The sequence below is a fragment of the Balaenoptera musculus genome, chromosome 9 (genome assembly GCF_009873245.2).
Source record: "Balaenoptera musculus isolate JJ_BM4_2016_0621 chromosome 9, mBalMus1.pri.v3, whole genome shotgun sequence".
Lineage (NCBI taxonomy): Eukaryota > Metazoa > Chordata > Mammalia > Artiodactyla > Balaenopteridae > Balaenoptera > Balaenoptera musculus.
In genome coordinates this window covers 94,591,740-94,605,405 of record NC_045793.1, presented here as the reverse complement: position 1 = coordinate 94,605,405, position 13,666 = coordinate 94,591,740, and the positions used below count along the sequence as shown (strand labels likewise).

General features: G+C 37.7%; 1 protein-coding gene across 3 annotated transcripts in view; it reads right to left on the bottom strand.

The window, feature by feature from the left end:
- Positions 1 to 13,666, bottom strand: part of SUGCT (succinyl-CoA:glutarate-CoA transferase) — a 781,582-nt gene that overhangs the window by 742,310 nt on the left and 25,606 nt on the right. The gene's annotated exons all lie outside the window — the stretch shown is intronic.

The window sequence follows — 13,666 nt, the reverse complement described above, 5'->3', positions numbered from 1 at the left end:
ATTTTAACATACTGCCCCTCCACACCTGTGTCTCACAATCTGAGATTCCTCCTGTGCCTTGTCCCACTTTTGCCCCACTATCTTCACCTGAGGAGTGTCTAGGCCACATTGTCCTTTGTTCAATGCTTTTCTAATTAGAATTTGATTGTTTTAGATACTTTGTGACTCAAGATAGTCAAAATAATGGACCAAATAGCTTATGTCCAGTAATTCCCATGACCTTCAGGAGTAATAAGTAGTTCAAGTCCAAATGACAGATCAGATATGAAATGGTGGAGGGATTAGAGGGCAGAAGTATATCGTATCCCACTCAAAGAAGTAAAAGACCCATAGAAACACTGAAGACAACAACTGAGGACTTCGTTGTTCACAATTGATACTGTGTACCTTCAACTAAACACTGACAGGTAAAAGCTCTAAATGAGGGTATTTTTGTGGACATGTACACATCAGTGTAGTCACTGCCTCCATATGCTAGGTTAGAAACAGAACTGAGGGTAGGGGGAAGGCAAGGGGCCAAGTTACTGTGGGAGAAGAAGAATAGAAGATTCAAAATACAAAGATGGTAACTGAACAAATAAGATTCTGGGTGTATCTAACTGAGGTGAGGGCATGTCCCACACTACCATCGTGGCTTTCCTCGGAGAGCTGCAAGAAACATGATTTAAGTTTCTGACTGGAGTAGGAGAAATGTGCCCTCCTAGAAATATTTGGGACTGTAAAATTTCACTTCTCAGATTGAAATTTTTAAAATAATTATAATATTTTTATTTTGAAGCAAAATCAGCAATTCTCATAGAACTCTCATTATTATAACTATTCATCCTAACAGGCAATTCTTCTCTTCAGAAAGAATTCATTTAAATTCCCTTTCCTCAATCCTTTGAGTATTTCCTAGACAATGTTAGGAACGTTAAATTATTTACAACAGAATGATAAATATAGGGTGAATAGCAATAAGAATCTAAAGATGCAAAATTAGCATATGGAGTAAGATTTTGACCAAAACAACAACAACAAAAACCTGGTATTTTAGTCAATATTTAGTATTAAGCAAATGACAACTATAAGCTAATCCCATCAGATTGAAAAGAAATAAAAGACAAAATCCTAAGAAATAAAGGGCTTTTAATTCATACATACATGAATCAATTGATTATTAAACAAAGGAGTGTTTTATATATTCAATACCTAGTCATCAAATGTTTGTATTTGTAGACCACTATTGAAAACATAGTACAAACAACATTTTCTTGTGGTTGTGACATAGTAATTAGAATTTCACAGTACACTTTGTAGTTTAGACTAGCCTTCTTTTTTTACTTTTTAAATTTTTTATTTTTTAACTTTAATTTTTAAATCATGATAAAGTATACATAACATAAAATTTACCATTTTAACCATTTTTAAGTGTACAGTGCAGTGGTACTCACATTGTCACTACTATTCATCTCTAAAACTTTTTCATCTTCCCAACTGACACTCTGCATCCGTTAAACAGTAACTCCCCGTTTTTCTTTCCCCCAAGCCTCTAACAATCATCATTCTATCTTCTATCTCTATGAATCTGACTACTCTAGGTACCTCATAGAAGTGGAGTAATACAGTATTTGTTCTCTTGTGACTGGCTTATTTCACTTGGCATAATGTCTTCAAGGTTCATCCATGTTGCAGCCTGTGTCAGAATTCCCTTCCTTTTCAAGGCTAAATAATATCCCATTGTATGTATACCACATTTTATTTATCCATTTATCCACTGATGGACACTTGGGTTGCTTCCAACTTTTGACTATTTTTGAATAATGCTGTTAGGAACATAATGCAAACATCTGTTCAAGTACTCGCTTTCAATTCTTTTGGATATATAATCAAAAGTGGAATTGCTGAATTATATGGTAATTCTATGTTTAATTTTTTGAAGAACCCCCTATGTGGCTTACACCATTTCCCATTCCTACCAACAGTGCACAAGGGTTCCAATTTTTCCACATCCTCACCAACACTGTTAACTTTTGTTTTTTTGATAGTAGCTATCCCAGTGGGTATGAAGTGGTATCTCATTGTGGTTTTGATTTGCATTTCCCTAATAATTAGTAATGTTGAGTATCTTTTCATGTGCTTATTGGCAATGTGTATATTCTCTCTGGAGAAATGTGTTCACATCCTTGACCCATTTTTTAATCAGACTGTTTGTTAGACTAGTCTTTCTTATAACCAAATGTTTACCAAATTTTTTAAACTTTGGTATTTTTCACTTGATAAATTTTTGTGAATTTTATGTTCTTTACAAAACGGATTCACTGATTCCACAATCTGATATTCTATCAACATCCCTTATCTTTCAGGATGTATAACTGTTACTTACTCAACATACTTTGACCTTTGTGAAGCTACTATGGTTCAAATAAGGGCTGAAAGTTGCAGTATTGCACTAATGCTGGCTTGGAAGGCCATCCAAAGAAGGAAAAAATTCATTAGCATTCATGAAATAAATGCTATCTAAATTTTATCTAACATTCTTTTTTTTATCCTTTTAAGCATAACATTTCTTCCTATCTAGCACTGCTTCTTTAATTTGTGGATTTATATCCCAGACCTATTACCATAAGGGGAAACAATTTAGTTCTGATGACAGGATTTTTGGACTGTGGCTAAGTCTTGGCATGTTTATCTGGCACGATCTATGAAACATTCGATTTGTGAAGGTTTTGAAATAACTACTGCTTTGACATTAACTAACACTGTCATCTTTTTCCCTTTTGTTGGCCCCAAGTGGTTCTTTGAACTGGGAACCAATATATCCATATATTAGAAATCAGAGACCAAAGGTGAAATCAAATGATTCTAGATTTATACCATATTTCTAGGCTCAGGTTCTCTCTTTGCTTTTAGAATTTTAAAGCATTGAGAAAACAACTCAAGTTCCTTTTCAAGTCATGGGTTTCTCTTTTATCGATCAATAGTACGAGAGAAATGAAAGTGTCTGAGAACTGGAGAAGCTCAAACACATATTTATGTATAAAATTGTGTCATGAGATGGTGCTCACTGCATATCCCTAATTACACCCAGCAGAGTTCTTTTAAGAACAGCAATTTTGTCTCTTTCAGCATAATGGGGAATCATTTTATCCATGTTCCAGTCCAATAGATTTTCTTAATCCCACAGTTTCATAAAAAATTCCCAAGGAAAATTATCACAATGTTCCTTATACCCAGTAACAATTCAGTATCAGCTTTAAAGTGGGATTTGCTATTGGGAAAAGATATTTGAAAATCATGTATATGGAAATGACTGACCTTTTCATTTGTGTCTAAATAATTTAAAATGTATACAGAATTAGTCAAAACACTTTTAGTTTACTAAATATCATCTTTTCATACTTAAAAATTTCAAACACAGATATCTCAGGTTTGCTCTACTTAATGTTATTCTTTACTACCTGAAAAACATATTTCTCCAACAAACTTTGAGTTAAAGAATGTTCAAACAGGACTCTCTTGCCTCAGTTTCAGTTGAGGCTTCAAACCCAAAAAGAATGCCGTAAGTGCCAGAACACCAACGCAGGTCATGCTAAAAGACTATGAAACCAGTTTTGCTGCTCTTAGCTTATCATCCATTTCAGGGTATGTGAGAAAAGGTGGAAAGATAAATGAGACCTTTAGCATGAATTTCCTTACAAAGAGTTGTTAGCCATACAGATGGCCAGCAGGCACATGAAAAGATGCTCAACATCACTAATTATTAGAGAAATGCAAATAAAAACTACAATGAGGTACCAGGTCACACCGGTCAGAATGGCCATTATTAAAAGTCTACAAGTAACAAATGCTGGAGAGGGTGTGAAGAAAAGGGAACCCTCCTACACTGTTAGTGGGAATGCAAATTGGTGCAGCCACTATGGAAAACAGTATGGAGGTTCCTCAAAAAACTAACAATAGAGATGCCATATGATCCAGCAATCCCACTCCTGGGCATATATGTGGACAAAACTATAATTCAAAAAGTTACATACACCCCTATGTTCACAGCAGCACTATTCACAAGAGCCAAGACATGGAAACAACCTTTATCCAGATGAATGGATAAAGAAGATGTGGTACATATATACACTGGAATACTACTCAGCCATAAAAAAGAATAAAATAATGCCACTGGGAGCTACATGGATGGACCAAGAGATTATCATACTAAATGAAGTAAATCAGAAAGAGAAAGACAAATACTGTATGATATCACTTGCATGCAGAATCTAAAATATGACACAAAAAGGATCTTGCTGTGATTTATGTCATAGAGTGTTCTGCCTATGTTTTCCTCTAAGAGTTTGATAGTGTCTGGCCTTACATTTAGGTCTTTAATCCATTTTGAGTTTATTTTTGTGTATGGTGTTAGGGAGTGTTCTAATTTCATTCTCTTACATGTAGCTGTCCAGTTTTCCCAGCACCACTTATTGAAGAGGCTGTCCTTTCTCCACTGTATATTCTTGCCTCCTTTATCAAAGATAATGTGACCATATGTGCGTGGGTTTATGCCAACAAACACATGAAAGAATGCTCAACATCATTAATCATTAGAGAAATGCAAATCAAAACTACAATGAGATATCATCTCACACCGGTCAGAATGGCCATCATCAAAAAATCTACAAACAATAAATGCTGGAGAGGGTGTGGAAAAAAGGGAACACTCTTGCACTGTTGGTGGGAATGTAAATTGATACAGCCACTATGGAGAACAGTATGGAGGTTCCTTAAAAAACTAAAAATAGAACTACCATACAACCCCGCAATCCCACTACTGGGCATATACCCTGAGAAAACCATAATTCAAAAAGAGTCATGTACCAAAATGTTCATTGCAGCTCTATTTACAATAGCCAGGACATGGAAGCAACCTAAGTGTCCATCAACAGATGAATGGATAAAGAAGATGTGGCACATATCTACAATGGAATATTACTCAGCCATAAAAAGAAACGAAATTGAGTTATTTGTAGTGAGGTGGATGGACCTATAGTCTGTCATACAGAGTGAAGTCAGTCAGAAAGAGAAAAACAAATACCATATGCTAACACATATATATGGAATCTAAAAAAAAAAAAAAAGGTCATGAAGAACCTAGGGGCAAGACAGGAATAAAGATATAGACCTACTAGAGAATGGACTTGAGGATATGGAGGGGGGAGGGGTAAGATGTGACAGGGTGAGAGAGTGGCATGGACATATATACACTACCAAATGTAAAATAGATAGCTAGTGGGAAGCAGCCGCATAGCACAGGGAGATCAGCTCGGTGCTTTGTGACCACCTAGAGGGGTGGGATAGGGAAGGTGGGAGGGTGGGAGACGCAAGAGGGAAGCGATATGGGGACATATGTTTAGGTATAACTGATACACTTTGTTATAAAGCAGAAACTAACATACTATTGTAAAGCAATTGTACTCCAATAAAGATGTTAAAAAAAAAGGAGTTATACAGCAGAAACTAACACAACATTGTAAAGCAATTATACTCCAATAAAGATACTAAAAAAGAAAAAAAAAGAAAAAAGAAAAAAAATTTTTTTTTAATTTAAAAAATATGACACAAATGAACTTTCCTACGAAACAGAAACAGACTCACAGACATAGAGAACAGACCTGTGGTTGTCAAGGGGGAGGGGGGTGGAGGAGGAAAGGATTGGGAGTTTGGGAATAGCAGATGTAAAATATTATATAGAGAATGGATAAACAACAAGGTCCTACTGTAATAGCACAGGGAACTGTATTCAATATCTTGTGATAAACCGTAACAGAAAAGAATTTGAAAAAGAATGCATATATATGTGTATAACTGAATCACTTTGCTGCTCGGCAGAAATTAACCCAACATTGTAAAACAACTATACTTCAATAAAATAAATTTAAAAAAATAAAAGAAAGAGTTGCCAGCATGCTGTGCATTTCACCCTGCCATAGGGTAGGGGCAAGCTGCTTCCTCTTTACTTCAAGCCACATGAGGGACACTTCAAAAAAAGCATCTGAGATATGGGCCTATAGTTTAGGAATATGAAAGTACATAAGGACTGGACATGTGCCTAAAGAAGTACCAAAAGCAAGAGGCTATGGTTACAGCAGGGAAAGGCAGCAGAACTAAAAAATTTGGGAGTAAACTTCACTCCCAATGGTGAGGAAGAGCAAGGAGGAGTTTTCCCCATGGGCTAAGTGGACCATCAGGAGAGCAGAACTAGTTCATTTTAAAAGGAATCCTATTAACACACACACACTACTATATATAAAATGGATAATCAACAAGGACCTACTGTATAGCACAGGGAACTCTACTCAATATCTTGTACTAATAATGGAATGTTCCTATAACAGAAAAGAATCTGAAAAAGAATATATATATACACACACACACACACATATAACTGAATCACTCTGCTGTACACCTTACACTAACACAACACTGTAAATCAACTATACTTCAATTAAAAAATTACAAAAATTTAAAAAGGAATTCTATCCATGAGGGCTGCCTGTAGGACAAAGTGACCTTGACCTGAACAGGTGGCCTCTGTATACATAAGACCGCACAAAGCCGAGGACTAAAGAGGGAGAACTACAGTCCGAATCCCCGTAGGACAGTTTGCCACCAACTGAGCTTCAGGCACACAGGAGGCCGCAATGCAGGGCCCAACTAACCCCATCAAGCACAAGCTCTTTTATACCCATTAACTCACTCTCTCCCCTAAGAGGGCCTGACTCTGAAGGAATCACAAAGAGAAGCAAGCAACAGGGAAGAGATGGATCATGGAGGAATGAAGAAACTGACTATCCTCTTCCAACACACACACACACACACACACACACACACACACACACTCTTCAGGTTTCCAAGAAGTCAGGCCCAAGCTGGAGAAAGGGAAAAGTCATAAATTGTACAAGAGTCTGAAGTTTTGATTTTAGATTGGACTGGAATTTGTAATACTTGAAATAAAATAATCGGGGAAAAAAGTCTGCAGGACTTTCCTGGGATTTCACCGATGAGCAAGGAAAAGGAGTCAGGAGTGCAGGTTTGCAGAGGTAGCGTGGGAAAGAATAGTTTCTGCTTACACTCCACTGAGCCCAACCTGTATAACACATCTGCTATACGTGTAAGGGTAAAAAGAAGTATTTAAAGATAAAAAGATTATGCCCTTGGGGGATAGAATGAAGGCATAAAGTCACTTTCTGGAGTCTGTCCATGTCTACAGACAAAATATAATCTCAGTCCCTAGTTTTATGGGCTGTGCTTTGAAATCTTGTATTTATGTGCTAAGTTTCTCTTCCCCTGCAGAGACGGTGTCATTGTTTGTTTAAACAATGAGTTTGGTACAAAATGGTAAATATGTTAAACCACACTTTTGCTAGGGGTCACTGACTATAAAGTTGGACAGATGACCACAACACTCTAAAATTCTGGTGAAAAAAATGTTCTGTTAGAAGGGGAGACAACAGAGACATCTATAATTTAGACCAGTAGTTTCCAGTTATTTTGACTGTGAGGGCCTCTTTCAACGTTGTATCTGTAACTGATTGTTTATTCAATCTAGAAATGATGCTTAATGAACTAAACTGGACTATTATTTTTAGAGGTTAAAAAAAACTTGCCCATTGTTATTCCATTTGACTTAGTTCTGATTCTTTCTCTTTCCTCCTTCCTTCCTCCCTCCCTTCCTTCCTTCCTCACTCCCTCTCTCCCTTCTTTCCTTCCTTCCTTCTTACTTCCTTTCCTTCTTCCCTCCTTCCTTTCTTTTGTCCTCTCTCCCTCCTTCCCTCCCTTTCTTTCTTGTTTTTCTTCCCTTCAAACTTTTTATGGGTTTAGAGTGCAGGCAGACTTCTAATTATTCTTTTTTAAAAGACATGGTTATGTGGTGAATATGTAGAAAATGATGAAAATATACATATACACAGACTAACTCACTCCATAAGAATCCAAGTGCAGCAGTGTTTTGTTTTGTATTATCGTTGCCATGATATAGTGTTGGATGCAGTTTGCTAGATGATTTGCCATATCCATCTGGGCTCATCATTCTCTGTTATTGACTCTGAAACACCATGGGAGCCTTTAGTAATCTAAAGAAATTTTATCTTAATAGCTACTCTCTCAAACATGAACCTTATTTCAAGACCAATGTTTATAATGAAATTCTTCAATGAGACAATCAGTATTTGATTCCCACCTCTTTCAAAGATCATTTTTGATGTAATTTGAATCATATCCCTCTACTGCTCAAACCCCTTCCAGCACACCATGGCACTTGCACACCTCTATGCAGTGTCTTCTCAAGCATGCTGTTCCCAGTTATTGGTATTCTAGAAACACTGGCTTTCTCTTAGGTCGTTAAAGGTAGCTAGATCTTTCCTACCTCTGCACGTGGTGTTCTCTCTGCCTGAATCGCTCCTTCCCTTGCTCTTTGCATGGCTGGCTCCTTCTCATACTTTAAGTCTATTAAATGTTACCTCCCCAGAAAGGACTTCCTTGACCATCCCATTTACTTATGCATCCCCTGCTCTACTAATCTCCACTGCAGTACCCTGTTTGATTCTTTCATGACAGCGCAATTTGTTAGTACATGCCATACTCTCTTCATACTCACCTGTTTATGAAGTGTCTCTCACACTAGGCTGTAAGCTCCTTAAAGGCAGGGACCATGGCTGCATTGTTCACTCTGTACACTCAACACAGCCAGGAATCTACAGAAGCTCAAGAAACATGTACTGGAGTGGTGGGGGTGAGGGGCAGACAAAAGAAAGGAATGAGAAAGGAAGGGATTATCTGGGCATTTCTGAATCATTTGCTGCTGTTATTTCAAGCATAAAAGGGTATTCAGAATGGGGCTTCCCTGGTGGATGCAGGGGACACGGGTTCGAGCCCCGGTCCAGGAAGATCCCACATGCCGCAGAGCAACTAAGCCCGTGCGCCACAACTACTGAGCCTGCGCACCACAACTATTGAGCCCGCGTGCCACAACTACTGAGCCCACACTCCGCAACAAGAGAAGCCACCGCAATGAGAATCCCACGCACCGCAATGAAGAGTAGCCCCCGCTCGCCGCAACTAGAGAAAGCCCACACACAGCAACGAAGACCCAACACAGCCAAAAATAAATAAATAAATAAGGGTATACAGAATAACATAACAAATACTCATGCATCTGCCAGTTGGCTATTTGGCAAATGTAGCTGAAGTCCTGTGTGTATCCCTGTCCCCCTTCCCTCCCTCCCCACTCCCCAGGGGTAATCATTCTCTTGAGTTTAGTATTTTTCATTACCATGAATATTTTTATATTTTAATCACATACGAGTAAACTACCAAAAAATATATATTTTATATAATTTTAACTCTGTATGAATAATATCATTCTGCATATCATCTTTTGTAACTTGTTCTCAAAAATTAAAAAACTGCTTTGCAAACTACTTTCCTTAAAAAAAAGACGAGAAATTTTATTTAAAGGGTAAACACAATGTTCTTACCACAAAATTAGTTTAGTCAATAACATAATGTAATGTTTATCCTTTTAGAAAGAAAGAGTAATGAAGTTAACATTAAGAAAAAAAGTAAATTCTTTAAAATGTGGTAGAGAGCATTCTTATTGCTAAGTGTGTATAATTAATAACATGCACAGAAGACACGAAGGAAAGAAGATAAAAGTTTAAATTAAATTGCTAAGGAAAATATCATTGTACTTCTAAAAGTATAGAAAGGTAGAGAATGGTCACTTTGAAAAAAAAATACTTTGAAAAAATATAGATATGTCCTTTCAGAGATTCTCTCCACCCAGTGGTACACAGGAAACACTACAGTTTTCTCAAAAAGGAATTCGTAGTGAATTGTATTGATAGCTTTTTAAACACTGCCCCCTAATGTTCATACTCAGCTTCTTCTGAAATGACAAGAGGACCGTGCTAATAGAAATAATCAGGTCCTTCCTCCCTTGTGATCAGTGTAGCATTTTTGTCCTGTAGACCAGGTTTCACAGACTGAGGCAATCTCAGCCACACAACGGTCAGAATGCATTAGAGTAAACTCCCAACCACTCCAAGGTTACTCTCATCAGCAGTAAGGCCAACATGTGAGTGAGAACAGACTATTTGGGCTTGGAAAGCACTGACAAGACATCAATACCACTGGGAAACATCAGGAAAGTCTAGGATCCCCATAATAACATGTGCAACTTTAGACTGATCTAATCAGTCTCATTAAAAAAAAAACAAACAAACATTGATTACCAAGAATATCAAACTTCTAAAAAAAGAGAGATGGCCCTTGCTTTATATACACACAAACTCATGACTCACAAATGACGGCTGCTTCCAAAAGAATCCGCTGAAATTTAGACTCCCTGATGAGCAACTCTGCTCATGACATGACTCCCACCGCTGCCAATATGATCCACAACAAATGAAAGAGAATAACAAAAATATATATTCTCAAGGAGACCTGTTCAGTGTCTTGTAATCACAAAGTCCATGTCATCACTTAACAATGATACATGTCTAAACAGAGAAAGCATAGAAGCACTTAATACCAAGTCAAGAAGCCTGAGTTTTAAACCCATTTGCCGTTAAATAGCTGTGTGACCTTAGGTCCCTTAGCTGTTCTGGGTCTGTTTCCTTATCAGGAAATAAAGGAGAGAGAGCTGTGTGAATGTTTTTCTAACCATTGTCAGGAGGTGGGGATACACAGGAGTATAGAATAAAAAGGGCTGCTTTTTCAGACTACACATGCCTCTCCCCATCACCCCTTCATGCCCCATCCCTATTACCGAAAAGCATATGATACTCCCATTTTCCCCTTAGCTGAGAACTACTGGATTATATAATCTATCTCTAAGGGACTTTGCCACACTAAAATGTTAGTACAGGATCTGAGAACTGGAAGAAAATTTATGAGATTCTCCAGTCACAAGACAAGGCCCAGAAGAACTTTTGATTCTAACCGTAGTTAGATACAGATGTGAAACTTTGGGAAAGTGTGAGGCTTCCCAAGTGGATTAGCATTTCATTTAGCTGGGTGATGTGATGAAATACATTATTATTCCCAATCTTCACCCTTCCCGGATCCCATGCCCTTTTCCATGCGACTTTGTAGTTCCTGCCACTAGAGTATTATATTTAACCACCTCTTGGTATTAGGCTTGGCCATATGACTTGCCTTGACCAAATGAATACTAGCAGATGTGATGTGAGCAGAGAGAGGCTTTAAACGTGCTTGTGAGATTAAGTTTGTTCTCTTGTGCTCTTGCCTTTCACTATGAGGAGAACACGTACTTGGTAGCCACTGGTCCAAGGAGTGTAAGACACGTGCAGAGCAGACCTGCAACTTGGAGCCAAACCTAACGAGTCTAGATCAGTTGAATCCCAGCCAATCCATATTTACGACAATGCGAAATAAATACTTACTGTCATGTAAGATTTTGCATTTGTTAGTTATGTAGAATTTTTATGGTTATAGGGTAATTCAGAAGAGTTCACCTATTTTAATATTTTAGACCTCAACATTTCCATTAGATTGTGAGATTTTAAGGAAAAATCTCTCCCTCTCTCACACACATATAAGTATTCGATACACAGACACAAAAACAAAAGTGTGATTACAGATCTATATAATAGTACATCTGAAAAAGTCAGGTCTAGTGGCAAAGATCTACTATGTACAGAACCTATCTCTCGTGCTGCTCAGTAGAGAAGTTAATGATCGCTGGGCTCTTTGATCTAAATCTAAAATAATAACAATTGTCCAAATATTGCAATTACAGCTTATTTTATATGAAAATACCACCACACAGACAATTACACCATGAAAAGCACTATTTATACTAAAGTAATGTGTCACAGTCAAAGTATTATAATATCTCAATTAACCTTAACACACAGAAGTAGGAGTATTTTGGTTCTTATAATTTTACGAATAACAAGCATTTTTAAGATAACATTTTTGTGGCTTTTATAGTAAAACAAGATATTCAGATACCTATTTTGAGACAAATTTACCGAAATATAAGGAGTAAAGTTTTTGTTTGGTTCTCTTTTAAAATATTTTTTAAATGTACTAGTTCCCTTACTGCCTTAGGAAAAAACCTAAGGCATAGGGACCTAATGACAATAAGTGAATATTTACTTCATGGTATGGACTTTTTTGGTACCTTAAAACAATGATCATTATGTTAATGCTATGGACGAACTACATAAGAAATAACAGATGAGGCCAACTATGCCCTAACCCCAGGCTATCCTCTGAAAGTTTCTTTGGAAAATGTAAACATAACGTTTACCACTTACACTTATTTCTGAAAAGTAGAATGCAAAAAAAAAAAAAAATGGCAGCTATTAAAAACTCTTTAGCCAAGTTCTGATTATTCATTCATTGAGGTAAGAAACTCCCTATCATGTGCTCTATACTGTGTGCTGAACAAGAGCCTGCAGGATAGTGGGGGAGACAGACAAGTAAAGAGTAAAATATGATAGACAACAGCCAACCCAATCTTCAGGGATCGAGAGAAAAAGTCTGCACAGAAGCAATGACATCCAAGGTGAGATCTAAAGGACAAAGACAGAGTCACCGGGTGTGGCAGGGGATTAGTGTTCCAAGCAATGGGAACATCGTGTGTAAAGGCTCTGCCGTGAGAGCGTGTGTGGTGCATTTAGGAGATGCGAGTAATTCAGGTCCAACGTGCTTTATGCTTTATGCTTTTCTGCTTAAACTGTCTATGAAAATAAACCCTTTCCTCACTTCGCCTCTGGGCTCTCCTCCCACCTTGTTGACGATTCTTTCACGACTTCCTTCACTGCGTCATCATCATCTCCTAAACATCTACTCGTGGGAGTGCATCAGGCTCAGCCACTCAGACTCTCCTTTTTCTATCTACACTCACTCTGTAAAAAATCAAATACAGGCTTCAAATACCATGTATTTGCTCATAACTATAAAATTTTACATCTCCTGACTCTTAGATCCAAGCCCTTACTCTACATTTCAAGCTAGACTTGGACTTGACATTCCAAGTCCAACGTGATGTTCTCCCTCCCAAAGCTTCTTTCCACAGTCCTCCTTGACTCTGTAAACAGCAATTCTTCTAATCGCTCAGGCCCAGACCCTAGAGTCATCCTTAACTCTAGTCTTTCTCTGATACTCACATCTCATCCATCTGCAAACTTTACCCCCTTTTCTCGAAAACATTTAGAATTCTACCACTCTTTAACTACCTCGACCATTAATTCAAGCCCCCATCATCTCTAGCCTGGACTATTTCAATAGCTTCGTAATTGTTCTCCCACTACCCTTGTCCTCAACAGTCTATTCTTAACACAGTAGCTAGAGTGATCCTTTTAAAAATATGTCAGGTCGCATCATTCCTCTGCTTAAAACTCTCCATTAGCTTACAATCTTACTCGAAGTAAAAGCCTAATTCCTTAAGAGCAGCCCACAAGCCCTTACTAACCATCATCTTACTAACCATTATCTCCCTGATTTTCTTCCTACTACATTCCCCCTCACTCACTCTGTTTCAGCCATCCCTGCTGGTCCTCAAACAGGCCCAACACAGTCTTGCCCCAGGTCCTTTGCACTTGCTGTTTCCCTTGCCCGAAACCCTCATTGCCAATAATCATACGATTCACTCCTTTACTTCATTCAG